General features: G+C 52.3%; 1 long non-coding RNA gene across 3 annotated transcripts in view; it reads right to left on the reverse strand.

The window, feature by feature from the left end:
* Positions 1-27938, reverse strand: part of LOC102139991 (uncharacterized) — a 111013-nt gene that overhangs the window by 41630 nt on the left and 41445 nt on the right. For 2 of the 3 annotated variants that reach the window (XR_010586399.2, XR_010586400.2), the window contains exon 1: positions 24653-24762. The exons of the other annotated variant lie outside the window; for it this stretch is intronic. This is a non-coding gene — a long non-coding RNA (uncharacterized lncRNA). Of the gene's footprint in view, positions 1-24652; positions 24763-27938 lie in introns of those variants that run through there. 3 annotated transcript variants of the gene reach the window in all.

Raw genomic sequence — 27938 nt, forward strand, 5'->3', positions numbered from 1 at the left:
CCATGGCCACATTTCCTGGGGAAGGGGGATGGATGAGACTAGGCAGATGAGGATGGAGGGAGAGCCTCCCTGCCTCTCTCCTCTTGCTGCCATCTACCTTCCTCCCTCCTCCGGTCCAGAGCTCCCAGGGTTCTTTGTCTGCAGAAAGAAAACATCTGCCCTCCTGTGTCAGAGGACAGGGCCTCGATAAGGAATGAGGTGAGCAAATCCAGCCTGCATGTTAATCCTTCCTGGCTCTGAACTGGCAAGACTTGGGGCCGGCCAGGCGAGGGAGATGGGCAGGGTGAGGGCCCAGCCCCAGGACTAGTCATGTCTAGATCTCCAGCTATCAAGGTGGCAGATGATTAGCCAATTAGCCCGGAGAAAACCAGGTCTGGCTCCTAGGGGGTCTGTGCAGCATCTCCCAGGAGAGCAGGGGCTTCTGGGACTCCTGATTGACGTGAATAAGAGCAGCTGTGGGGCTCCTCTAACAAGAGGAGGGGAACTTCCAGTCTGCCATTTACAAGAGAGGAGACAGCAGAGCTGGGGCCCTGCACTCAGTACCCCAGCCTGGCCTCCAGGATGTAAGTCCTATAATGACAGAGAAGCTTGGCACAGACACTGCTCGGTAATGGCCAGCTGCTGTCATTATTATTGCTGTTATTGTTTCTACCATGCACTGAGTATCTATGTTGTGACATTATCTCCATGAAGTCCTATTATTAACCTCATTTTAAGAATGGGAAAAAATTGAGCAGAGATTAAAACCCAGGTCTCCAAAATCAGATCTCCTTAAAACATTGTACTTTGCTATGCTTGTGCCACTCTGAGTCACCTGCAACCCTTGTTTAAAATGCAGATTTTCTAACTCGCCCCAGGCCAGTTCAGTCGGGCTTTCTAGCAGGGAGGGTGAAGGGCAATCCCAGGCACCTTCGTTCTTTATATCCCCAACTACCACCACCACCATCACAGTTGACTTTGATGCAGGAGATCTATGAATGTGACTCCGAAATGGGTAGAAGCTGTGAAGACAGCACCACTCCCTTTGCCTCCTTCACTCCAGTGCACCCTCTAAGCTGCATGGGTCAGGGAGTCTGACTCCTCTGTGGAGAGGAGTGGGGTGCAGTTCCTCTCAACACTTGGCTCTTTCATCCACTGAGGGAAACTTGGTGGCTCTGGCCTCCCTCCAGAGGCACAGCGGTGGCAGGGTCGAATGGGCAGCATTACCAGCTGAGGGGCTCACCTGCATCATCTTGGGGTCAGCTTGGCAGCTCTGGCCTCATGAATCCCTTCCTGCATCCATGACAGGAAAGGCCCAGAGAAGCCCTTGGCTGGTGCCAGGTCATCCGGATCCCAGGAGAAGGGCCCTCAGGCCAATGGGTTCCCAAACTAGGGCCACTAGTGCCCACAAGCAGCTCAGCTGGGTCTGTTTCTGGGCCTTGAGGAAACCAAGGCTTGGGGCCGGCCAGAAGCTTTGTGATTTTGGAAGGAAAAGGAGGCCAAGTCCTCAAGTTCCTGGGCCTCCACATTCACAAACCTACGCAGGCATATGCACACACACACACACACACACGGGGGCGAGGGTGAATGGGCAGGCACATGTTCATGCATAATGCATATAAGCACTTACATGCACACACACTCCAGGGGCAGGGCTGCAAGACTTAGAGGGAGCCCTGGGCTCAGGGGTGGCCTGTTAGATCTTGGCAACCAGAGAGACAGGCGATCTTGGTCTGAGAAGGTCTCACCCTAGCTGGTCCCACCTTTTCCCAGCTCTGCCTCTTCCTCTTCAGGCTGTTTGGCCCCAGGACAGGGGAGGCCATCAGCTTTGGCATCGGCTCCGGAAGTTTCTCTCTTTCCTACTTGCTACAGAAGGGCTTCGAGGCCAATAGGGGAGGCTCATGAGGTGTGAGGAGCCTCCATGGTGAAGCTCCCTCCATCCTCTGTCCCCATAAGACCCTGAATCGTGGTCCCTACACAATGAAGACCAGACCTGGTGCCCGAGGAGCACTCATCTCACCAGTGCTGGTTCCTGCTGAGTGGAGTCAGAAAGGCACAGGTCAGACCTGTCAGCCTCAGACATAAACGTCAGGCCTGAACTACCTCCCGAGAGGTGCCTCCCTCCCTGGTTAACTTCAGGGCTGGCCCTCACATCTGTGGTTATTATTCAGGCTTGGAGAGGGGATAGATGCTGTGGTCCTGGTACTGTGGGCCAGGAGATGAGGGCATCAGGGGCCTAAGGCCTGGGACACTGGCCTGGTCATCTGGCCCTGCCTCTGCAGTGACCTGAGCTGACCTGGGAACATGTCATTCCACCCCAGATTCCCCTTCCCCACTTGGATTTTAGGACATATGGGCTACAACCAACTTTGGGAGCTCTCGGAAGGCTGGGGCCATGCTATGCCTGACATTGTGCACCCAGGGCCAGCACGGTGCCAGGGACACTATATGTGCTCAACATACACTGAGTGTGCAAATGCACCACATTTGTCCCTAATTCCTTTCTTTCTGTATATTCAGCTTCTTCCTGCTTCCTACATCTCAAATCTTGGACATCTCCCAGCACTTCTGAGCGCTGCCCAGGACCCCTAGGGAGGGGCATAACTTGATCTTTCAAGGCCCATCAGGGTCAAATCCCCAAACAATCCCTGAGATAAGGGATGTTTCTTACTAGCCTCTCTGGGCCTTGAGGAAACTGAGGCTTGAGACTGACCAGCAGGATACTTGCTTGACTGAAGAAAAATTGCCTCAGAGGAGGCTGGGGAGGCCTTGGGGGTTGGCAGCTCTCTCCTGTTCATGGTCATTACAGGCAAACCCTTACTCCAGCCTCCCCTAACGCTGGCCCCTCTGCCAACCCTCCGTGCCCACTTCCCTCCAGGTCTGGGAGCTGCCAGCTCCAGGAGTCGGGTGCTGGACTCACTCAGTGCCTGGTGCTGAGGAGGTTTCCGGCCCTGCCTGCCAGAGACTGACAGTCTGGCCTGGGAGATGCCCAGTCTCCACAGAGAGAGGGGCCACAGGCATCAGGCCATGCTCAAGAGTGCTGGGACAGGCAGGCTGGGAATCCAAGTCACTTCTCTCCAAGATGGCCAGCTCCGCCCGGACAGGGAGCTGGTGTGCAACAAGACTGTTCAGGGCCCTCTGGTGGGGTAAGGGGCAGGGGGTGGGCCTGAGGGTGTGTAGAGAAACACCCCAGTCGCTAGGCTGTGAGGTAAGCAGCACTGGGTTTAAGAGTTCAGCCCCTGGCCCAGACCGTCTGGGTTTGTATTCAGGTCTGACCCTCAGAAGTTATGAACAGCTCCATGCCCAGGTGCCAGTCTCTGCAAGGTGGGAAGGTAACAGCCCTACCTGCTAGAGCTGTTTGGAGAATGAAATAAGTTACTCCACGTGAAACACTTAGAATGGTGCCTGGCACATCGTAACCCCTGCAGTCAGTGTTAGATATTATTGTTAGACCAGGGTAAGCTGAACGCCCGAAAAGGGGCTTAATTGACTGTTGACATCTGGCTTCCTCCACTGGACACTGAGGTCCCTAGGCCCTTTATCTCTTATGCCTGGCATGTCTCAGGGACATGAAAATGTGTTGAAAAGATGGACTCATGAACAAGTGAGTCAGGGGAGCAGGGCATCAAGAGAAGCTCTGGGAAGAGGTGGCCCCAGGGGAGGCCCCCACACAGGAGGAGAAGTGGTGGGAGCTGAGGTGAAGGCTGGGAGGCCTCTGGCTGGGCCCATGTCCACCAGGGCTTCAGGCAGGCTCCTGAGGAGAGGGGTCATGGGGAGAGGAAGGCTGGAAGCTGACCGAGCTGGCCAGAGCCTACCACACAAGCTGGACAGCCGCGTCCCCTGCTCTGGGCCATGAGGGTCTGGGGCCAGGTAAGAGCTGCCGCTGAGGAGAGGATGGACGGGAAAGGGCCTGGAGAGGCCCCCAGGGCTGTCAGTGTGAACCTTCCTCCTCCTGCGCCCAGGCCGGTTATGGAGCCTGGCATTCTGTTGTCGCTGAGAGAAAAACCAGCCTCGCTCCACAGACACGGCAACCAGTGGAGAAACAAGTGTTGGAGATAAGAGGATTTAAAACAAATAAACTCCCCTGCAGGAGATTTAAAAGAAAAACAGATTGTGAGCTTTCTCCCTCACCGTTCTTTCTCTCTTTCCCTTTCTCTTCTTTCTTTTGCTTCCTCCAACCCTCACTCACTCTCTTCCTTCCTTCCATCCTTCTTTATATTGCTTTCTTCCTCCTTCTTTCCTTTCCTTTTTCTTCCCATCTTTATGAACAACCAAACCTTCAGATTTTAAAAAAGCTACAGCAGCAAAACAAAACACGATAAAACAACAAAACATAACCACACACATGCAAACAAACAAAAAACCACCTATTATCAAAGTATCATCCTAGGCTGACCACTGAGGGTCTATAGAATGTTTTATTGACCCAAAGATCCTCAAGGGTCAGCCTGTCAATTTCTCTTCTTTAAAGTGCCCTGTCCTCAAGGAGCCCCAGCCTGAGGGGAGACACAGCCCCGTCCTCAAGGAGCCCCAGCCTGAGGGGAGACACAGCCCCGTCCTCAAGGAGCCCCAGCCTGAGGGGAGACACAGCCCTGTCCTCAGGGAGCCCCAGTCTGCAGGGAGACACAGTCCTCAGGGAGCCCCAGCCTGAGTGGAGGACACATCACTGACTAAGAGAGCTGCAGTGTCAGGGAGTGGGTAAATAAATGTACCACAGATATTAGCCTATTTCTTCACTTTGATAGCAGAGGTATAGGAGTGTGGGGGGCGGAGGACGGGGGTGCAAAATCTGTGTTACAGAGGGGTGAGTGAGAACATGTGGGTAAAGCTGGCATCCCAGAGCCTTCCGAGTTCCCAGGAACACTCTACCCCATTCTCTGTGCTCAGCCCAACTCTGACCAATAGGAGGGTCACTGGAATCCAGTGTTCCCTTAGGGCAAGGGAGAGTCAGAGCTGAGAAGCAGGCGGCTGGGAGAGGCCCGCTGAGTGGCTCTCTGGAGTCTGTCAGGTGAGTGACCACAGGAGATAAGCTGTCTATGATAAGGGGCATTCAGGCCACCTCATTTAAGCTTGTCGGTGACAAGCTGAGCCTCGCACGGTCCAGAGCATGTGTGTGGTGAGGAGGTGGGGGAGTGGGCACAGTTCAGGAGCCGTCTCCAGAGGTCAGCACTAATGGGACAAGAAGTCTTAAGATGCAGCCCCCAGCTCCTGTTTGTCCCCGTTCAGGTGGAGACATTTCCATTCCCAGACATGGGAGCTTCTCCCAGGAAACCTCATGAAGACAGAGATGGTGGGGACTGAATGGGGGTGGGGGTGTCTCGATTTCCAGCAGCTTCTTGGCTCCTCTGCTGTCACATAATCAGTGAGTGATGACTGGCAGCAGGCACTTCTCTGGGTGCCCATTGACGTTCCCATGACCTACAGGCAAGTGAGAGGGTTCCAGAGAAGGAGGAGTGGGAGCCTCAGGGTGGCAGAGTGGCTGTGACCTTCCCACAAGGATCTCCTCCGAGGACCAGATGATGAACTTAGATTGTCTGCAGGCATTTGCAAACACCAACACTGGGAACATCCTCATGGTATAGAAAGGGAAACTGAGGCACAAGGCAGTGAAGGGACTTGCCTGGGGTCACACAACATTGAGAGTTCCCAATTCTCTTCTCTACTCCAGGCTGTACAAGACCTGCAAAAGTCAAACTTCCACTCTGCCTACATACTTGTATGTGTGCGTGGGTGCTTGTGGGCCCAGCAGCTGCAACTAGGCCCTGGAAGGACTCCCAAGCCCAGCCCTGTCCAGGCACCCAACCCTCTGGTCAGGCGATGTGACCCACATGGAATGGCCCCCAGACTTCCAGGCGACACTCACTCATCACCCCGTTAGCTGTTTTCCTACTGAGAGTCCACAGGCAGTTCTCCTTCTGGCCTGGCACTCCCCTAGGCCCTGCAACAGCATCCAAGACATGGCTCAAGCTTCAGGGACTATCGAGCTCATAGCAATTTTAGCCACAGCACAATCTGGTTGAGCAGGCAGATTAGCTCTCATGAAAGCCACGTTCAGCCTTTATCAGGCAATGCCACAGGGAAACACTGGGATTTTCTGCAGCTGGGCATGGTCCCTGCCCTGTCTTCCCTTCCAGAAGTGGGAGCAGAAGGCATGGGGACAGCCAGCTATAGAGAGAGAAAGCAAATATGGAAGTCACAACGCCTGAGATGAATTTGTGTAGGAACACACTTTATGCAAATAGGCACACACATCTACCCCAGGGTCGGGAGGACATGTGCAAATCAAAGCTCCAGAAAGTCCTGACAATGAGGCTCCCTGTTCTAATGAGTGGGACACTGGGATCCCTCAAGTTTGTCTGTGGACTGGACTTGGTCTTCCTACTATATCTGAGACACAGCCCTCCCGTTCCAGCTCCTCCCTTGCCCTTGTGGACCTCCTTCTGCCTGCCTTGTGTGCTCTGGCCCTGGCAAGCTTCCCAAAGGGCCTGGTTTTCCTCTACTTGCCCCAGGCTGCACCCCAAACACTCTCCAGTTCCTAATCACTGCCCCCTTCAAATGGGAAGGCTGCCTGTCCCCCATAACTGCAGTCTCTACCTCAAGCTTGGCCTTTGTCTCCACAAAAGGGGCCAAACTGTGGTCTGCCCATCAGAAACACTGCCTCCCCATGGGCCGTCATGCTGTTTCCAGCAATGCCCAGCACATAGAAGATGCTCAGTAACAGATGAATGGTGGAATCAACAAATGAATAAATGAAAATTCAAAGGCACGATCATTTCTCTCTGGGGACTCTCAGTGCTCCCCTTCTGCTTCTTGCTCACCATTTTTCACAGCTGTCTGTGCATTGGAGCTGGAGTATTTGTACTCTTTCTTCATGTCCTCAACCAGCCTGAGTGCACCACAGGCAGGAGTGTGCCCTGTTCATCTCCCTGGTCCTGACACCTTTCATGGAGGGCTCTCAAATGTTGGTTGCCTCAATGAACACAGAAGCATGTGGTTTACAGATGTCTGTTTACTTCTCTGTTCCCCTCAGTGGACCAAGAGTACCTAGAGATGAGGACAGGTTCACTCCTCTCTAGAGCTCAGGATACAGTAGTCACTCAATACGTGGGGCTTGGCTCCCTGGGCAAATAAAGGATGGAGTGAAGGATGAACAAGTGAAAGAGTGAGTGAATAAATACATGGCTGAGTCCTGTCTGGGATCAAAGGAGACCGCTGGCTGCCTTACAGCATCACTGTCCGCAGCCCATGTTGCCCAACGCATGTGTTGTGCTCAGATCTGAGCTCCTCTCCAAATTTCTGCCCTGGTGGCTGCTCCAGCCTCTAGGCCTTTGCTCCCACCACACTCCTCCTCACTCCCACACCCTCCCACATCCGTGACTCCCCTTGGTTCTTCCAGTGGCCTTGACCCCACCTGCCCAGCGGTCTGACTCAGAGCCCCACAGCCTCAGGGTGGGTTTTTTCCTGCTTTTCTTTGAGAATAGGGGTCAAGTATAACTCAGGAGCCAGCCACACCTTCTGGGCTTGAGATCCTTCTGCCACCTGCCTGAGGGCAAGAGACTGAATTTTCTCCAGTCTCAGTTTCCAAATCTGTAAAACGGGGATAATACCGACGATTAAGAGAATTAGATGGGGTTCCCAAATTGACCATGGGATGGAGTGGCTGCTTGGTCAGTACTTGGTGCATGGGGTTTTCTTCACCTTCTTGTCCCTGCCACTGCCCCTGCAGGCCTCATGCGGCTTCTGTCTGTGGGGCCCAGGAGAGCCACCTTGCTTTCTAGAACAGGAGTAGAAGAGACTCGCTCCTCTGGGAAGTGAGGTTCCTGGAGCTGGGTTGGCAGGAGGGCCCAGCCTGTGAGCCAGAAGGACCATTAAGCTGGAAAAGAGGAGATCCTGAGAGAGGATCAGAACTGGAATACATGCATGAAGCATTCTTAAGGAACAACTAGAACTGAAATGAGAGAGCTTGAGGTTAGACAAGAGACAGGACTTCCCCATTCTGGAGGCTCAGGAAGAAGCACAGTGGCTGAGGCAAAGCCAAGGCACTCCTGCCTGAAGTTGAAGGGAGCTTTGAAAAAAAAAAAAAATCATCATTTGAATTTATCTCCAGCTTCCAAGGTTTCAGAGTGTTTGCCTGATCCTCATTTTATTTCATCCTTATAACAAGCCCTTAATGTGTGGCAACAGTGTAGCTTATCAAGCAGAGAGATAAGCATTGTGACTGCCCTCCGACGTGGGGAGGGAAAAAGGTTCTGAGGCCTAAGGTTGCCCAGCAGAGGCACAGGGACCTGGGCTAGAGCTCTCTCATGAAGTTCTCAGGTTATCGGCTTTCCCTCACCCTCTCCGAGGCTTAGCAAGTCTGCATATTTTTTGACGCTGAGGTTTGATGCTAATTTCTTTACTTGGCTAAGAAAAACACGAGAAATGAAGAGTAGGAGAGGTTGTCCCATACTATGGAGTGCAGTGACACCCAAGTGTGTGCCTTCACCTCTGGTACTAGACTAGGGCCAGCTCAGAGGTGAACAGAGAGCATTCTCTCCTAGGCAGGGAAAGGAAGACTCAGGAGAGCCAGAGGGGGCTGGGTCTCAGATGGAGCCTGGGCTTCCATCAAAGGCAGACGCCTCTTTGACCCCATCTGGGCAGCAGCCCTTTTGTCCGTGTGGCCAGACACCCCCCTCTCCATTCTTACTCCAGCCCCGGCCCATCTCTGCCTTGCCCCAAGCCTGCAAACAATGCGTTGTTGACAATCGTGGGGGCTAAACAGTCGATAACACGGTCCCCACCACACCAGACATCCTAACAGCGGGCAGGGCTGTGCGCTGTGACGGGAAGGTGCTTTGAATACATCATTCTGTCAACTGAGTTTATTATTCTTTTGCTCAAGATAAACTGCAGCCGCCAACGAGGGGCTGTATAAATTCCAGGCTCAGAAGTCGAGCAGGCCCCACTCCTTGTTAAACACTCACTCACACACACGCACATTCACATAAATCCTGCTGAGAAAATACCACCCCGCCGCGGCCCCACAGGTCTCTTGGGGGCTCAGTAGCCTCTATCTCATGGGGTGGTCCTGGGAGCAGCTGCAGACATCAGGGGACCCAAGGCTTGGGCCTGCCCTTGGGCCACTTCCCTGGCTAAGGTTGAGCTGACTCCCCCTGGGGGCCGGAGAAGGTCTCCCCACAGAAGCCAGCTGTCTTTGGGGTCAAACCAGCGTCTTGACTCCCGAACTTCTGTCTGTCCAAGGCTACAGCCCTGCTGTGGGTGGCCAGGGCACCCACATGCCTGTTCTGCGGAGGAGATAGGCTTCAGACCCAAGGGTGGCCAGGCACAGAAAGCGAACCCCAGTGAAGGCTTCAGAAACAATCAGCATCCATCCTGGGGGAAAGGGGACTCCATGAACCACCACTGCCCACCCCCACACAGAGGAAACGCCGAGGAATCCACGTCACCTCCACATGCCGGCAGAAAGGGGCATCTCCGTGCCCAGAGCACACACCCAGCCCATTCTCCTCAGGGCCCAAGCTATTCACAGCTGGGGGGGAGGGGTCCTGTGGGCTTCATTTCCATCTTGCCCTGTCTCACTTGGGGACTTAGAATTAAAACAAAAACAAGGCCGGGCGCGGTGGCTCAAGCCTGTAATCCCAGCACTTTGGGAGGCCGAGGCGGGCGGATCACAAGGTCAGGAGATCGAGACCACAGTGAAACCCCGTCTCTACTAAAAATACAAAAAACTAGCCGGGCGCGGTGGCGGGCGCCTGTAGTCCCAGCTACTCAGGAGGCTGAGGCAGGAGAATGGCGGGAACCCGGGAGGCGGAGCTTGCAGTGAGCCGAGATCGCGCCACTGCACTCCAGCCTGGGCAACAGCGTGAGACTCCGTCTCAAAAAAAAAAAAAAAATAAATAAAAATAAAACAAAAACAAAACTGAAAAATGCCATTTAGAATTAAAACAAAAACAAAACTGAAAAACGCCATGCTGGGTGCAGGGACTGTAATAGGAAGCAGCAGAGTGCAGTGGAAGGAGCATGAGCTTTGGCCCTAGACCTGGATTTCACTCCCCAACTATCAGTTTCCTCCCCCATAAAATGGGGAGTACAATTTCTACTGTGCGGTACTGTCACGAGCCTGGAGTCAAAGCGAGGCTGTTTTCCCGTTCGCAATGCCCCTTTCCTATTCACAGCCAGGCCAGGAAGTTCAGCATTACTATCCCCATCTTATGGAGGAGGAGACTAAAACCCCAAGCAGAGTCCAGAGCATCTCAGGTTGTAAGCTCGTTTCAGTTCTAACTCCAAAGCATGATTATCACAATAATTTAGCACCTGCTGTATGCAGGGGAACGCACTGGATGTTGAGGGAACATATAGGAGTTTGACTTGGCCCTGAGGATACCCCCCACCTCCCACCCTAGAGTATGGGCTCTGTCAGGGCAGGGGGCTGTCTTCTCCAGGGCATGTCTCCCCTTGCTTAAATAAGACCTCAGCACTAGCAGGCGAAGCCCTGGATTTGGGATTCAAGGACTGGTCTCACCACAGTTTTAGCTACATTATCCCAGGCAGGCTGCTTGATCTCTCTGAACCTCATTTTTCTCCTCTCCCATAGGGTGGAGTCTCTGGGAGGATGGCTGCGGAAGGACTGCCAATTCCAAGGGCCTGCTCAGGCAGAGGGATTCTTACTATTCCAAATCAAGGAAAGGGTAAAACCAAGATGTCAAAAGCCCTGCTGGTGTGGAAACAAATTTCTGCCTCCACCAGCTGGATGGCTGCTACCCACTGTACAGGTTCCTAACACTGGAACAGAGATCATCCCAAGTGCTTGGGACTCACCACGTCCTCCTCCCCAGCCAGGACAGCAGGTGGAAGACACTGTGGAGCTGAAAGAGGCTCACTGTGTGCTCAGCCCTAACCCCCTGCCTCACTGGCACCAGGCACTCAGGACTCCTCAGAACTCAGAGCCAGGGTTTGGGGCAGGCCCCCCTCCACAGTGCTCCTTAAATAGGATTTACAGGACTTGCACCAGGAGCTTGGGGCCATTCCAGGGGACATTGCTTTGGGGGAAGAAAGGACCCAATATGGGTACCTAGCACTTGAAGCGTGTCGTCAGAGACTGGAGCTCCAGGGAACTGGAAAATTATGCTTCAGAGGTTCCCAAGGGAATGACGGCCTGAATCCCACCCCTCCCCACAAATAAAGCTCCTTGGACCTGTTTCGTATTTTGGGCTCCACTTAGGACCTAACTGAATGAAAGATTCTACTGCTAAAAAGCTAGTGAGAAGTTCACTGATGGAGTTCAAGCCTCTTATTTCACACACGAAGAGACTGGGCTTCGGAGAGAACTGGCGAATTCAGTGGCTCAGAGATCAGAGCAGAACTAGAGTTAGGCTCCTGGACAAGCGCTTGCTCCTCCAGCCTCGCCTGTCCGCAGTCATTCCCCAGTGGGTCACCAAAACTGGTGTCATAAAGATTCTGTCAAAATCACCGAGGCAGCTTATCAGAATTTGAAACCTGGTTATCTGGATTCTTTGTAAGTTCCTTGGGTGATTCTAATCCATACCTGAGACTGGGAACCCATGCTCTGGGCCAAGAAGGGTGCTCCCAAATCAGTAATATAGAGCCACAGGCCTGGAGTGTGACCTTCGGTGGATTACTTTTCTCTGTATCTCAATTTCCTCATTAGCTAGAGAATAACAAGAGTGCCTGGTACCCGGCATTGTTGTAATGTCAAAAGAGTTGGCCTATGACTGACACAGGCCTCATCTTCTACACTGTGCCACACTGCTCTTTCCTCACTGTGCTCCAGCCACATCAGCTCCCTGTCTGTCCTTGAACTCAGCAAGCACGTTTCTGTCCCAAGGCCTTCACAATTACTATTCCCTCTGCCTGTCATTTTGTCCTCCAAATAGTCTCATGCTAGTCTCCAAATGTCCCACCCATAGCTCCTTCAGGGGCCTGTCCAAATGTCACTGAATCAGAGGCTTTCCGCTATCCACGCTTTCTCCTCATTTACTTTTTACCACCTCACCTATTTTCTTTTCTTCTCTCTCTCTCTTTTTTTTTTTTTTTCTTTGTTGAGACCGGGCCTCCCTCTGTCGCCCAGGCTGAAGTAACATGGCTCACTCCTCCCTCAACCTCCTGAGCTTAAGCAATCCTTCCACCTCAGCCTCCTGAGTAGCTGAGATGACAGGTGTGTGCCACCATGCCCAGCTAATTTCTTGATTTTTTGTAGGGATGGGGTTTCCCTATGTTGCCCAGGCTGGCATTGAACTCCTAGGCTCAAGCCATCCTCTCACCTCGGCCTGCCTATTTTCTGTGTACTCACTTCTTGGTTTATTGTCTGTGTCTCCCACTAAAACGGGAGCTCCCTGAGCACAGGGACTTTGCCTTGCTTACTGCCATATCCTCAGCACCTAGAAGAGTGCCTGGCACTCAGCAAATATTATTGATTGAATGAATGAAAAGAAAGTACTTAAGTTGTGCCAGGTACAAAGTAGGCATCTACTATATGCAGTTCAGTTACTATTTTCATTCACATTTTTCACCTAGATTGGGATGTGGTAAAGGCCAAATATGGGGCACGTCTCTACCCCTAAGGGTGGAAGAAAAAGGAAAGGTGCATCTCACAGGCTAAAGTAGGCCCACATGAGATGTGCGTGACCTCAGGTAGCTATGACCATATCCCTGAGTCCCGGTTTCCTGTTCCATCAAATGGGACACCCATGCTTGTTCTGTGTTTCGCCATTGCTGAGAAGGGTATTCAGGCAGCCATGTCTCTGCTGTTATTTTGGCTCTTAGCTCAGAAGCAGATGGGACCCAAGGACAGATACCTGAGTGAGGTCACAACTGAGGGATCTAATGTCACCCTGACACGAGAGCAGAGTGGTCACCTCCTTAGTGATACAGACACAAGGACAGCCCCCTCACCAACAGGGCACATGCTGAGAGCTGCTGACAGGTAAAAAGATGCCTCACATGGCTCCCTCCCTGCCACCACCTCCTCACACTCAGCTTCTGTTGACTGTACTGAGGCAACTGGGAGATCGCTGTCGGTAAGGTACAGGCCCTGCTGGGCTAAAACACACAAGGCCGCCCCCAGTGCCACCGTCAGCCCAGCTCTGGCGGTCTGCCCAGCCTGGAGGTAAACTTGCACTGGGGGTTGGCTTCTGGAATATTCTCCCCTCCCCACCCAAGGGCCAGGGACTTCCAGGGAGCCTATAAGTGCCTTCGGGGTGGTATACAAAGCTGACAGGTCTGGTCCTTCCCTTCCTGGCCTGCTCATCCCTGCCCCCTCCCCTCACTACATGGATTCAGATGACACGAATGAATAAGTGAATGAATGAAAGAGTAACTTTTCCAGACTTGACCCCAAGCACCAGGCCTCAGCTACATCTGCCTCTTGCTTGTTGTGGGCAAAGGCAGCAGTTCAACATAGAAGATGTTTGTGAGGGTTTGATTATAGGATGCTCAGTTCCTCCCCAGGGAGCCCATGGACTCTGGGGGACATGGCACAGAAGGAGTTGCTAGGCTAGAGTCTGCTCATGTTGGAAGGCACAGAAGAGCCACCTGGAGAAGGGGTTCTGGGAGGAGGGGATACTCATACTAAAGTGAGGCTCCTAGGCTGAATCTTTTAGTTTTTTTTTTTTTTTTTTTTTTGAGACAGAGTTTCGCTCTCATTGCCCAGGCTGGAGTGCAATGGCGCAATCTCGGCTCACTGCAACCTCCACCTCCCGAGTTCAAGCGATTCTCCTGTCTCAGCCTTCCGAGTAGCTGGGATTACAGGTGCCCACCACCACACCTGGCTAATTTTTGTATTTTTAGTAGAGACGGAGTTTCACCATGTTGGTCAGGCTGGTGTCAAACTCCTGATCTCAAGTGATCCACCCACCTCGGCCTCCCAAAGTGCTGGGATTACAGGTGTGAGCCACCGTGCCCAACCTCTAAGGCTGAATCTAAGTTGGCCAGGTGAACAAAGGGAAGGGCAATCCGGGCAATGGGAACAGCTTGCCCAAAGGTGTGGAAGTATGAAATAGCCTGGGGTTTGCTGGGAAGGACCAATGATTCAGGGTAGCTTGGGCTGCACGTAGTAGGAAGTGGCTGGAGAAAAAAGCAGGGCCCAGGCTTGGGGAGCCTGTGGAACCTGTTAGGCCCTGGGACATTGGGACGGGGTGCCTTTGATGGGGTTCAAGCAGGGGAAGAGTGTGATCAGCCACAATTTTTAGCAAGGTCCTGTGGCTGCAAAGGAGCAAAGAGATCTGAGGGGCCAGGACTGGAGGTCTCTACAGTAGTCCAAGGGAGTGATGCTGGGGTCTGAGCGAAGGCAGTGCTGGTTGGGATTCCCTCCCGATCTCCTCTCCTTGCTTGTTGAGAATACCTACTTCTCTCTGTCGGTTTGGTCCAGTCCCTCAGTCAACAGAATGTAGGTGTGAGGAGGTGCTGATGGGGATGAAACTGAGGCCCAGAGAGAAGATACGGGAGCCCCAGAGCGGTTGAGGGCCACAGTTCAGAAGGCAGCTGCAATATCTCTCCGCTGGAGCCAGGTCTTATCCAAAGAAACTTTCGTACAAGGCAATGGCCTCAATTCTGTGCTTTTCCTTTCAAGAGAGAACTGAGTTCATTGAACTTACGGGCAAATCTATATCCTTGTCCTTCCTTTGCGGAGATAATAAAGTTAATGGGATTATTTCCTGTGTACAAGAATAGGGCTGCTAAGGAAACATTGTCGAGTAAATGCTGTTTGCAAAGGCTAAACTGAAAGGCCAAATCTTCCACGGGGAGGAAGTAAAGGGTGTGTCTGCACAGGCTCACGGGGAGCAGTGCCACCGGCGACTTGATTTGCCTGAGCCTGACTTCCCCTCTGCCTCACTGGGCTCTGATTCATGCAGACGGCCAGATGGCAGGGTTGCCAGGCCCATTTACCTGGTCTCCAAGGTAGCAGGTGAGTTGGCTAGTTGGTTAGTTTTTGGAAAAACAGAGTTTACCTTAGACTGAGAGAAGGCCCCAGCTGAACTTTAAAGATTGGATAACTTTTCTCCTTGAATATGGAGAAACTGAGGATGCAGAGGGGGAGCTGGTCTCAGGTCACGTGGCCAGTTGTGGCAAGGCCTGGTGGGGAAGTAGAGACACAGAGATGGAAAATAACTTGCCTGGGTCATAGAGCCAGCAGCTGGGTTGTAGTGGGGAAGCTGAGGCCCAGAGAGAAGGAATGGCTTGCCAGGCTCCTACAGCCTCCCAGTGTCAAAGTTTGGGATGGAACCAGGTCTTCAACTCCCAGGAGAGAGCGTGCTCTGTCATCAGCCTGAGCTGCCATCCTCCCCTACCACAGAGACAGCTAAGGGAATCACTCAGGTGCATTCCTGTTTGCGGAGTCTCAGTCATCCCTGACTGGCTCGCCACACCTCAAGCCCAGCAGCCCCTTTAGATCTTATCAGCACAGCCCCCACGATGGCTCCTCACGTAGACCATCCTCAAACAGCATCCGTGTGCACAGGTGCACCAGGTGGGTGGAGCTGAGGGACATTCCAGCAGAGGGTAGACAATGGCTGGGTTAAGAGGGCTATCTTCTTTTCACACCTCCTGATTTCCTTGAGTTTGTAAATCATTATCCCAGGCTACACAAAGCAGGTATTGAGTAGGCCTTGTTGCTGTCCCTAGACACAGTAGACAGAGGCTACTCGGCTCCGAGTGGCGGGTGGCAGCTCCCGGGCCCTCTGTCCCCCTTCCCGGCACTGGGATTGGGTTACCCCATCTAATCCCTGCTCCTCCATCCACTCTCTTTGTGGCCATTGTAATTTATAATCGAGGGGCATGATGCAACCTGCTAATTACATTGCTTGATTTTGAACACATCCCGGCTTCTCTGACTCAGGCGGCAGAGGGAGGAGGGAGCAGCAGGCACTGCTTTGTGGCTTATCAGGCTTGGGTTATTCCGCTCACACCCGCTCACGCCTCCCCCCATCCCTCAGCCTTTGTTAACCAGGGCTTGCATCACCTCCTGCTTTCCATTTCCCCAGAATTTTTTTAACGGCTTTTTTTTTTTTTTATGAGCCGCTCTGTCTTGTTAGCTAATGAATGATTGTGGAGCAGTGATGGGGATCGCTTTGTGCCTCTATTAAATGTTACATGATTGCAATTATGAGTTAACAAGGGACAGCTAATAAAAAAAAATAATCTATTTTGAGGCCTGAGGCAGACATGAGACTCGTTGCCTGGTTCCCAGGCTGAATAAATCAGAGCCCCAAGGACCACAGGCTGGACAAGGAATCGAACAAGGAAAGGATAGACGTTTGCAGGCCCCCGGGAAGTACGGCAGGCTGGAGGGCAACAGGTCCATCCCCAGGCCTCTTTTGAAGCCTTCCCACCTACGTGGAGTGTTTTAGGCTCCCAGAGGCAGGTGTCTGGACTATTGCAGTTGCTTCTTATCAGCCCTTCCTGTGTCCACCATTGTCCTGCAACCCCTTCTCCACATCACAGCTGAGTGATCTTTTAAAGATAGAGCTGGTCAGCCCGGGCGCGGTGGCTCGTGCCTGTAACCCCAGCACTTTGGGAGGCCAAGGAGGGAGATCACCTGAGGTCGGGAGTTGGAGACCGGCCTTACCAACATGGAGAAACCCTATCTCTACTAAAATTACAAAATGAGCCGGGCGTGGTGGCGCATGCCTGTAGTCCCAGCTACTCGGGAAGCTGAGGCAGGAGAATCACTTGAACCCGGGAGGTGGAGGTTGTGGTGAGCCGAGATTGCGCCACTGCACTCCGGCCTGGGCAACAGAGTGAGACTTCATCTCAAAAAAAAAAAAAGATAGAGCTGGTCATGCTGCTACCCTGCTCAAACTCCCTCAGTGGCAGCCCAAGACCTCCCTTCAGCACTGGCTCCTCATTTCAACTTTCTGCTTTCAATTAGCCTATTCCCACATCCTGACTGTCCTCACCAAAACTTGTTCAGAATAGGGTGAGGCCCTGGAAAACAAGTGACACCAAGAATAGGCAGATGAGGGCCTGAGCAGTGGGATGGGTGATGAACTGAGCACGGAGGGCCTGCAGCTGCTGTCCCTTTCCTCGGACTTACTCAGCAATGCCCAGGACCATCACACACAGACATGGAGTGGCGCGGGCCTCTTCGTCACTGATCCAAGGAGGCAGACAGGCACCTGGCCTGGGATCTTCCCTTGAGGGTTGCTGTCATGTGTCCCAAGGCTTTGCAGATGCTGGGTATACAGGCCAGGCGCAGTGGCCCACGTCTGTAATCCCAGCACTTTGGGAGGCTGAAGCAGGCAGATCTCTTGAGCCCAGTTCAAGACCAGCCTGGGCCGCATGGCAAAACCTCATCTCCACAAAAATAAGCCAGGCATGGTGGTGTGAGCCTGTAGTCCCAGCTACTTGAGAGGCTGAGGTGGGAGGATCACTTGAGCCTGGGAGGCAGAGGTTGCAGTAAGCCAAGATGGTGCCACTGTACTCTAGCCTGGGTGACAGAGCAAGACTCTGTATCAATAAACAAACAAATAAATACATACACAATAATAAGAAGAGGCACCCATGATGTCCAAACAGGGGTGCCACAACCCATCAAGAAGACCCCAACTCATGCCCTGAGGACTGAGCCTAGACCTGTGAACACAGCTCACAGTGCTAACCACAATCCCGGGACATGGCAGAATTTGTGTGTGGGGTGTCCGGTGGGCAGAGAAACAAGACTCCTGGGCCCTGGTGTAGGCAAGTCACATCCCCTACCTGGGCCTCGGTTTCTCTATTTGGGCATGCACTCCATTCTAGTTAAGCTTCTTACACTTCTGCTTACAGCCACCCCCACTGATCCCCTGCCTCCCCGAGACTGTGAGCTCCTTCACAAAAGCTATCTTTTCTGGCTCGGCTTCTAGTAGGCACTCAGTAAATGGTGAATTAACGAGCAGCTAAAACTAAATGCTCTCCAGGCACCCACTCTGTGCCAGGCTTGTTACCAGGTGTTTCCTATATGTTACCAGGAATCCTCCCACCAACACTGCGGGGAGGACTTCTGAATCCCCATGTTACAGCTGAAGCAACTGAGGTTCAGAGAGCTTAGCACTGACGTGCCTTAGAATGGGGCTGGGATGAGGAGTCTGTATGTGGGCTGTAAGCCAGAAGCTGAGTATAAGCTGAAGTCCTCCTTCCTGGGCTTCTCATGCCCTGGCAACAGCAGGCAAGTGACCATGGGGTGGGAGCCAGCAAGGCCGACCACAGGCTGGGCGACAGAAGGAACACAGACTGAAGACACCACCGAAGTGCATCTTCAAACACTGCGGCTGCACTGTGGGCGCTGGGAAACCACAGCCGCCCACATCTCAGCAGTCTGGGCCAGCCCAGGGCAGGAGGCCGAGCTGGCAGTGGCAGGGCCGCGGAGGGGCATGCAGGCAGCAGGAAGTGGGGTGGGGGCAGGGCTGTGCCAATCACCCACAGAAAGCCTCAGCCAATGGCAGAACCAGCTGCATAATTTGTGGGGCCCTTGTTCGAAAGCTGTTAAGAATTTCAAGACGGCAACAGCAGAGTGTTAAGCCAAGCACAGGGTCTTTCTAAGGGGTGGGCCGTTCCGGTTTTATGTCCATGAAGCCACTCCTGGCCAGGGTCATTTGCGCAGCTCCCAGTTTAAGGGTTTGCAGCATGGCACTTGGGTAGTAGAAGCCGCCATACAAAAGGTCTGGCCCCCTCCCTGCCTGGGCAAGGCCCATGTAACCCATTGTGTGGAGTATGGCAGGGCTGGCAGAGGGGCTGGGCAGCAAGAAGGCTTATGCTGTGCCCCTCTGTGCAGGAGTGTGGACAAGCCAGGCCTGGGCACTGCTATGTCAGCAGGTGCTGGGTATACAGGGGGTGCTTAATAAATACACAATGATCCAAAGGGATGGCAGGCATTCGGGGTTGCGCCTGCCCGGTGACTCACACTCCCCTGGCTGCCCAGGGACACTATGTGGTTGCTTCCATGGTGAGTATGTTGGGGAAGGGACCTGAGCCCTCCCAAAGGCATCCAGAGTCTGTGGCTGGGCCACCCCCAGACCTCAAACCTGCAAGAGAGCCCAGGTCTGCAGGTACCCAGAACTAGGCAGGGAGCTGGGCTTCCAGAGGCGGGTACACCATCGGCAGAGAGGAACTTGGAGCCTGCATCCCCAGGCCAACTTTTGGCAGTGGGGATGACTGTGCTCACTGACTCATGGCCCTCTCTGCCCTGCACATGGCCCTCTTAAGGGGCTGGGTCGAGCCTCCATTTGAGTCTTTCACCATAGTACCCAGCATAAGGCCCTGCATACAGTAGGCACTCAGGAGATACTGGTTGAGTGAACACTTGCTATCATGAGAGAACATCCACTCTGCCTTGCTTGTCCTAGGACTGACCCCGAGTTTGGGGGCCAGGGAAAGGAAGTGCAGTATGCTCTTGGTTAGCAAGGTAGCAGGATATGCTCCATCCACATAAGGGTTTGGGTGTGTGCAGTGTGAGAAGTTTGTGTGTCTCAGTGTGGGAAGGTGCCTGGGGAGTGCACAAGTATAGGGTGGCCTCATGGATAGGCATACATGCATATGTATCCATGTGCTCAGGTATGTGTGTAGGCACTTAGGACGTGCACATGTGTGGGTGGGGCAGGTACAGGGGATGTATTCACTCATGCATATTTGTGTGAGAGGTGCCCATTCCCACCTGGTATGTGCCATGTGCCTGCATGCATAGGTGCACATGTATATGGGAATGTGCCACAGATGCTGCCCTGCTCCCTCCATGGGCCAACTCTGCACAGGCAGCGCTCATGGCCTGGCCAGGGAGAGAGGAAAGTCGTGATGCTGGGAGTGCAGGCTGCCTTGTTAAGTCTGGACCTGTGCCTCACTCATCAGGGGTGTTCTTAGATGACTTAAACAGACTCACCATGCCTCAGTTTTGTTGTCTGTAAAAGGGGCTCACGACAGCGCTCCTTTTATAAGGCATAAAAAACAGTGCCTGGTACCTAGTAAGAACTCCAAAAGGTTGTTTGTTATTTTCTCTTGGCTGGGGGCTGCTGCTGCAACAGACGCCAGGACGAGAACTGGAAGCAGAGCTGGAGCCTATATCCATCCATCACCATAAACATGATAGACAAGTTCCAAACACCGATTGCCCTAACCAGAGAGGCAAGAAGGGGTGGGGTGGGGACACTGTGGCCCCAGTAGTTCCCCTCAGACTCCTCAGAGGGCACTGAGGAGCCTGCTGAGGAATTCCCGGATTTGGAACATACCTGTGGTGGGGCATGACAAGCTGGGGGCATAAAGTCTCTCATGCCAGGCAGCTCTTTAAAAACAGTCCTCTTGGGACAGCGAAGCTGGGCCCCAGAGGCCACCCACTCACTGCAGGGACTGGCGGCCGCGCATGGCAAGGTAAATCACCCAAGACTGCCCTCTGGAATGTGATCACTGTGAAAGGTAACACGCATGTTACTGCTACATAAACACAGTTAAACTGTTTACGATGGCCACGGCCTGGTGGCCCCAGGAAGACCCTGCCATGTGGGAGTGGGTGGACCTGCCCCAGCTCTGCTGTCTGCAAAGGTTAGGAGATCGATTTATTTTGGCAAGAGCCCGATCCTTGGCACCCTCCCACTGCCACCCAACCCAGGGTCCAAGTATTGGCCCAGGGGAAGCATCTTCTTACAGGCCACAAAAACGCATTTTGAACTCATGGTAAGGAGAAGACCAACAAAATCCCCTCTTTGTTTTATGTTGGCACTTGTTCTTTGGCACAGTTTGCAAAGGACCCTTTTTTAAGTAAGCAGGAGTTTCTGTCACTACATCCCAAGGGTGCACTGAGGAAGATCTCCGTGTGGGATCCTGAGGGGAAAACTGAGGAGGAAGACCCAACCCTACCCCCAGGACCCCCCGGTCCATGGGGAGAACCAGCCTCTGCCCTCGGGAGCCTAAGGTCTGAAGACGGAGACCCACTCTTGCCCAGTCCAAGAGTGGAGGCCAGTCTCTGAGCCCCAGGAACCCCTCCCTGTTTCCAAGGGTGAACTGGACCCACTGAAGGCTCAGGGCCTCAGGTAACCTCTGGGAACAGGTTGCACTAGAGGGCAAAGACCCTAAGGGAGGCTGTGGCTGGCCAGGCCTCCCAAAACGCTGAGCACCCACCTGGCCTCATTTCGGGGCAGGGCCCTTCTCTGCCCTGGTACACGTCCCAGCTTTGGTCAATTTTCTTTCCCCAGAAGTCCCATCACCTGCTGTTTATTTTTTTAAAGGTACCAGGGTCACCAAAGAACTCACTGAGGCTAATAAATCCTAGAGGGATTTACTCTCAGGACATGGAAGCCCTGCCACCTCTGTGCCTTCTCTCTGGTCCTTCCAGGCTTCCTTTCTGTCCCGCTCCCCAGGCTGCCTCCCCTCCAGCCTCCACATGTTGCTCAGCCCAGCGTCCTGTGTTTGCTCTTACAGTTCCCACACCTGGAGTAGCCCCTTGCCTTTTCCTGCCCATTCACACACTGAGCACCTGCAGGATGGGCCTTCCTGTGCCACTCAGTCAGCCACACCTCCTCTGTCCCGTCGCCTTCACAGCCCAACTCAGGTCATCCTGACTGATCTGTTCAGATCTTCAGCTAATAGTCACCATCATTAATTGAAGGCTTCACCACACCTGACCCTAGGCTTCTTCGCTCACATACGTTCTCTCCAATTCCCCACCACCACCACCCAGTAAGGGGGAATTTTGGCCCTGTTACAGCAAAGAGGAAACCAAGGCTGAGAGAGGTTGGGTTACTTCCTGGGGCCACTCAGCTGTGAGTGGGACAGGGATTCTGGCATCCAGGTTCTGTCCCCCGCACCACCTTGCGCACTTGACTGCATCCCCAGGAACAAGGAGGAACACATCCTCTATTAGGTAAGATCAGAAAGGGGTCTGGTGGATTTTTTTTCAATAAAGAATATTGGAAATTAGGCACACATGTGAGGTTATCATTCAGAGAGGTCGCCTGAGAAGGGAGGAGCTGCTAATCAATCTGCTTTGTTCAGTGAATTTTTTTTTTTTTTTTTGAGACAGCGTCTCGCTCTGTCACCCAGCTGGAGTGCAGTGGCGCGATCTCAGCTCACTGCAATCACTGCCTCCTGGGTTCAAGTGATTCTTCCCTCTCAGCCTCCTGAGTAACTGGGATTATAGGCATGTGCCACCACACCCAGCTAATTTTTGTAGTTTTAGTAGAGACGAGGTGTCACCATGTTGGTCAGGCTGGTCTCGAACTCCTGACCTCATGATCTGCCCGTCTCAGCCCTCCCAAAGTGCTAGGATTACAGGTGTGAGCCACTGCACCCGACCTTGTTTTTGTTTTATAATTTACTTATTTATATCAACAGCTGAAAAATGGAAAAGGCCAAAAAGCAAATCTTTGTCCCTGCCCTTTCCCAGTCCCACCATTCCCTCCCTCTCAGCAGCTTCTGCTGTGGTGGATCCACCCTGAACTATCCCGTCTCCCCTGAACTCTCCTGTTTCCAGAAACATTCATTTGTCAGAGCATTCTTGCCTGCTCTTCTGGAATTTTAGTTACAATCACTTTTAAAATCAGTCAAATTCATACCTCATCACATCAGAATAAAACTTTTTTTTACCCAATTTCATTCATCACATTATTTATTCAACTTGATTTCAAATGCTGCTTTTTAAAACATGGGAAAAAACTATTGACTAGAGTACAGTGCTTATGCACAGTTCTTTTTGCCTTTAGTCTTACAAGACTCTTCTCATTTCCAAAACTACTTACATTAGCTTCTTTTCCCCCTTGTCCCTTCAGTGAGGCTGTTTTATACTTTTGTAATACGCTTAGATTAGATTCTTTTGTCACATTCTGCATTCCCTCTTGCAATCTCCCAACACCCTAGATGACTTTTTAAAATTTGCATACACTAAGGGACCTTTACCCTGTAGCACTGGGGGGTTTTGACAGTTGTGGCATTATACATTCGCCATTGCAATATCACACTGAATAGTTTCACCACCCAAAGAAATTCTTTTGCACGTCACTTATTCAACCTTCCTCCTACACTGAATCCTTAGCAATCACTGATCTTTTTACCATCTCCATAGTTTTACCTTTTCCAGAATGTGATATAAACGAAATGATATGGCATGTAACTTTTTCAGGCTGGCTTCTTCCACCTAGCAATACGCATTTCAGATTCACTCATGTCTTTATGTGGCTTGATAGCACATTCTTTTTTATTGCTGAGTAGTATTACATTATGTGGATGTACTACAGTTTGTTTATCTATTCACCTATTAAAGCACATCTTGGTTACTTTTGGCAATTACATCTTTGGCCATTCTTTTTTTTTTTTTTTTTTTTTTGGTGAGACAAGGTCTTGCTCTGTTGCCCAGGCTGGAGTGTAGTGGTATGAACACAGCTCGCTGCAGCCTTGACCTCTTGTGCTCAAGCAATCATCCCACTTCAGCCTCTCAAGTAGCTGGGACCACAGGCACATGCCACCCTGCCTGGTTGATTTTCTTTTTTTAACCTTTTGTAGAGACTGAGTCTCGCCGTGTTGCCCAGGCTGGTCTCAAACTGCCGGACTCAAGTGATCCTCCTACCTTGGCCTCCCAAAGTGCTGGGATCACAGACGTGAGCCACCATGCCCAGCACATCTTTAGTAACTGAATAAACTGTTGTTGTAAATATGCACAGGCTGGTTTTAGTGAGGACATGAGTTTTAAAATCAATTGAGTAAATAGGAGCACAATTGTTAGATCCTATGGGAAGACTATATTTAGTTTTCTGAGAAACTGTCAAACTGTCTTCCAAAGTGGCTATATTGTTTTGCAATGAATGAGAGTTCATTCCCAAGAGTTCTATTGCTCTGCATCCTCACCAGCAATTGATATTGTCAGTTTTTTGGATTTTAATTATTCTAATAGTCTTTTTACAGGAGAAGGAAATGGAATTTTGAGAGGGGAAGTGGTAGAGTGGCAGAGACATTTAGTGCTCACCAAATACCCACATGTGCCCCACACTCAGGCCCCTCGCCATGAGGTAGGACCTAGGACCAGTCGTGGTCAATAGGCTGTGAGTGAAAATGCTATCTGGCACTTCTGGGCCAAAGCGTTTAAGAGCCACTGCAAAGCCCTTCTGCTAACCAGAAAGCCATATGTTGAAATTTGATACATCCAACATCCAGGGTCCCTAAGCAACTATATGGAACAGAGCCCCTGCCAGTCTGCTTCAGCCAAATAGCGTGAGCAAGAAAAAACCTCCGTGGTGTTAGCCCACTGAGATTTCCGGGATACTTAGTCACTGCAGCACAGCATGGCCTATCCTGACTCACACAGCCAGCCACCAGGTCATGCCTTTGGCATTATGCTGACATCATCAGAGCCCCCGAACCTGGCGGTGGACTGGCCCAGAAAAAAACCTGCTTAAAGGAGGGAGATAGTTTAATGAACTAATGTTTACCAAGACCTACCACGTGCCTGGCCCCGCTCAGGCTCTGTACCTACACTGTCTGGTACTCCTCAGGCCTGTCTGGAGGAGACCTGCTCCTGCCGAACAGCCTGCTCTAACCTCTCCCCAGGCCTTATCTCCCCAGAGGCCATGTGAGATTGACATACCATTGGGCTAACTTTCCCCCAAATAATGCAATCCTTACAGGATACTAAAGGCAGATCTCCCCACCCAAGCCCAGCCCTCAAAAATTCCTGTATGTCCCCATGTTGCCCAAAAGGTTTTACCCAATTAAGAGGAAGCAAGTCTCAGAAGTTCTGTTCTATCTTCTGCTGCATCTTTTCTTCAGACCCAGGCTTTGCTTTCTGCTACCCCCATCCTTGTTAGATTCCCGGTTGTCCAGAAGACACATCCCCGTAGCATTTAATAGGATTCTTCTTGGCCGGAGGCCCGACCCTCCACTACGCTGAGCCTCAGAGAGCAGGCCACAGGCTGTGCTGCAACATCCACACTCTCCCTGTTTCCCAATCACAGTGCGGGGGGCTGCCCTCAGGGCAGGGAGCCAGCCTTTCTCCCATGAAGTGAAGTGATGTGATGTTCACAGGGCTCAACATCAAGACCTTGACCTCATTAGCACAATGTTCTGGTCAGCGGGCTTGGGGAAATGTGATGATGTTAATTATGTGCTGATTTATTTAATCCCTGGTCTTGTGAAATGCAGTGCACTTGCCTTCCCCTCCTTCCCCCAGGGACTATAAACTCCTGGGGACCAGGCAGGGGGTGGGGCAGGAGGGCGAGGGCCCAGTGGACTGGACTCTGAGGCCGTGCAAACCTGGATTCACTTCCTAGCTACTGTGACCCTGGGTTACCTTCCTGAACCCAGGATTGGCTAAGGATTATGGGCTTGGCACTGTGCCTAGCACGGAGGAAGCTCTTGGTAAATTGTAGCCATTGTTATCATTACTGTTAATTATTATTTTAGTCTACTAACTGAAGGATGATTTTCCATTGCCCCATCTCTATTCTTGAGAGGCAGTAGGCCGTAGACCAGTGTTGTCTAATAGAACATTCTGCAATGATGGAGACATTTACTGTCTGTATTGTCCAGTGTGACAGCCTGTAGTCACATGTGGCTACTGAGCACTTGGAAAGGTGGCTAGTGCAATGAGGAACTGAACTGTAACTGCATTGAACTTTAATGAACTCAAAGTTAAATAGTCACTTGCTTTTAGTGGCCACTGTATTGAACGGCTCAGGTGAAGAAGGTAAGAGTACAGGCTCTGGGATAGATCCTGCTCCTGCTACTTCCTTGCTGTAAGACCTTGGGCCTGTTAATGGCTGCTCTGAGCCACAGCTTCCTCACCTGTAAAATGCAGATATGATAGCACCGGTTTCCCCAGGTGATTTCGAGGATTAAACATGTTAATGGATATAAAGTGCCTGTTTTGGAAGTGCTCAAGGAACCTTAGCTATTATGATTACTCTCTTTGACACTAATGCTGGCCTGGAATCCATGGGCATGACTGTGTCTGCATTCTGACAACAGCATCTTGAGGGCAGGGCCTCTCTTGGCTCCTACTCTGAATCTCTCTTGTGCCCAGCCCAGGGAGGAGAAAACCCATGTCCATTGGACAGGGAGTGCAGGAGACTCAGAAAGCTTCGAGGATACAGATAGGAGATGCCCCATTTGATAGCTCAGCCAAGGCTGCCCCCCTCCCCACTGCGGTGGTGGGACTGATGGCCTTCTCCAGAAGAGGAGGGTCGTGAGGGGCAGGAAAAGGCAACCTGAGAGAGGGGCTTTGATGGGCTCAGGGTCAAGAGGCTTTCTCTGTTCCAACCTCCTGAGTCAGGGAGCTGTAGGAGCCAAACTGTGTCCCTTCAACCCCCTCTCCAAACACTGGGGTTTGATTGATCCACCTGCCAAACTCAGCCACAAAGCCAGAGGTCAGAAGGCTCTACCAGAAAACAGCAGGCTTCTAAGAAATGGAAGCTCTGGGTTCAACACCGGGGCCCTGGAGCCGGGTCTTTGGAATTCCCCTTTCCTCTTCACCCAGATGAGGAACTGAACTCCTTGATTTCAGGGAATGGATGCAAGCTTGTGTCCTTTCCACTCAGCTTCTTCCACAACTAAAGGCCTGAGGGCAACAAGGGTGTGAGGGCCATGTGGGGATTTCCAAACCCTGGGACTTCTTGGTGTCCCAAGAGGCATGACCTCAACTTGTCCCAAAGAACAAAACAGCATCAGAAGCCAAGGACCCTCTGAGGGTCTCCAAAGTCCCCACCTTCCTTCTGGCTCTCCCCTCACCTGTTCTGGACTCAGTAGGAAATGGTAGGGTCTGAAGGCAAGGCCAGTCTCCTCTGTGAGGTGGCCCAAGAGAACACCTGTCTCTCCCAGCAAAACGTTAGAGCTCCCTCCTTCCCAAGTGAGACTCCTGCTTCTGCAGCCAGGAGCAACCCACCCTCCAGAGCCACAGAGTAATGCCATAGTCCCATGGGACCCAGAAACAGGGCGTGGGGCAGGGTGGGGGAACCATCTTTGCTCCATCTTCCCTGATATCAGGGTAAAAGACAGCAGGAGGCGTGAGCTTAAATACCAGGAGGGCGTCCTGATGGTGGGACATATGAAACGGTGGGTTGTAGGAGCCAGTTATATTCGACTTTCTGGTCAGGCTGATGGCCAGGGATCTGGGAGAGGGGGAAGTGTGGGATTTAAAAGACACAGAATACATGGCTGATATGATCTCTCAGTTGGACTTGGAGTCAGACAGATTTAGGTTTAATCCCAGCCAGGCCGCTGACTGGCTGGGTGACCTTGGGTTAATTATTTAATGATACTTCTATTCAGCTTCCTCATCTGTAAAATGAGGGTGAAGAGATTCACCACCAAGGTTTGGAGGAGTGGGGGAGGCAAATGGCCCTAGCCCAGTGCCTGGCGTATCCTGGAGAATGGAGAGGTGGCTGAGGGATTTAGGGTGCAGAGGAAAGGGAAGACCTGCAGGAAGGTGGGCTGAGAGTGGGGAGCTAAGTCCCCTAGTGGGAAAGACTGATTCCCACATCAGGAGATGGTCTGTGGCCCTGCTCCAGACCAAGAAGTGGGCCCCCCTCCACATGCACAGGCTGAGTCTCCCGCTCGCCTGCCCTGCTCCTGCACCCCACTTTAGGGCAATCCTGGGGGCACTGCCAGAGAACTGGGAGGCCTCCCTGGAGATCTAGGCTCTTCTGGCAGATGCCCATCCCCCTTTGGCCAGGGGCCTCTCATTTGCCAATCCCAGGAAGCCCCTTGCTTGGAGGGAACTGATTTCCCTTAGACAGCCTTGCCCCTCCTGCTGCAAGACTCTCAGGGAGCCCTAAGAAAGACCCTGGGCTGTGGGCAGCCACCGAGCCTGCTTCACATCCAGCTCTGGTGAGTGTCGGGAAGCCACTGGTGATCTGGTGGTGTCAGCTGGTAGGCACGTTTGCTCAGAGACCCACTTACTACTAGACTCAAGCGTAACTTCAAAGCCCATCTGGACCTCGTGGGGTGCAGGAAGGAAGCTGGCTTTGCTCGACTGGCACCATGGCATCAGCTGGCCC

This window comes from Macaca fascicularis, chromosome 4, assembly GCF_037993035.2.
Source record: "Macaca fascicularis isolate 582-1 chromosome 4, T2T-MFA8v1.1".
NCBI classification, from domain to species: Eukaryota; Metazoa; Chordata; class Mammalia; order Primates; family Cercopithecidae; genus Macaca; species Macaca fascicularis.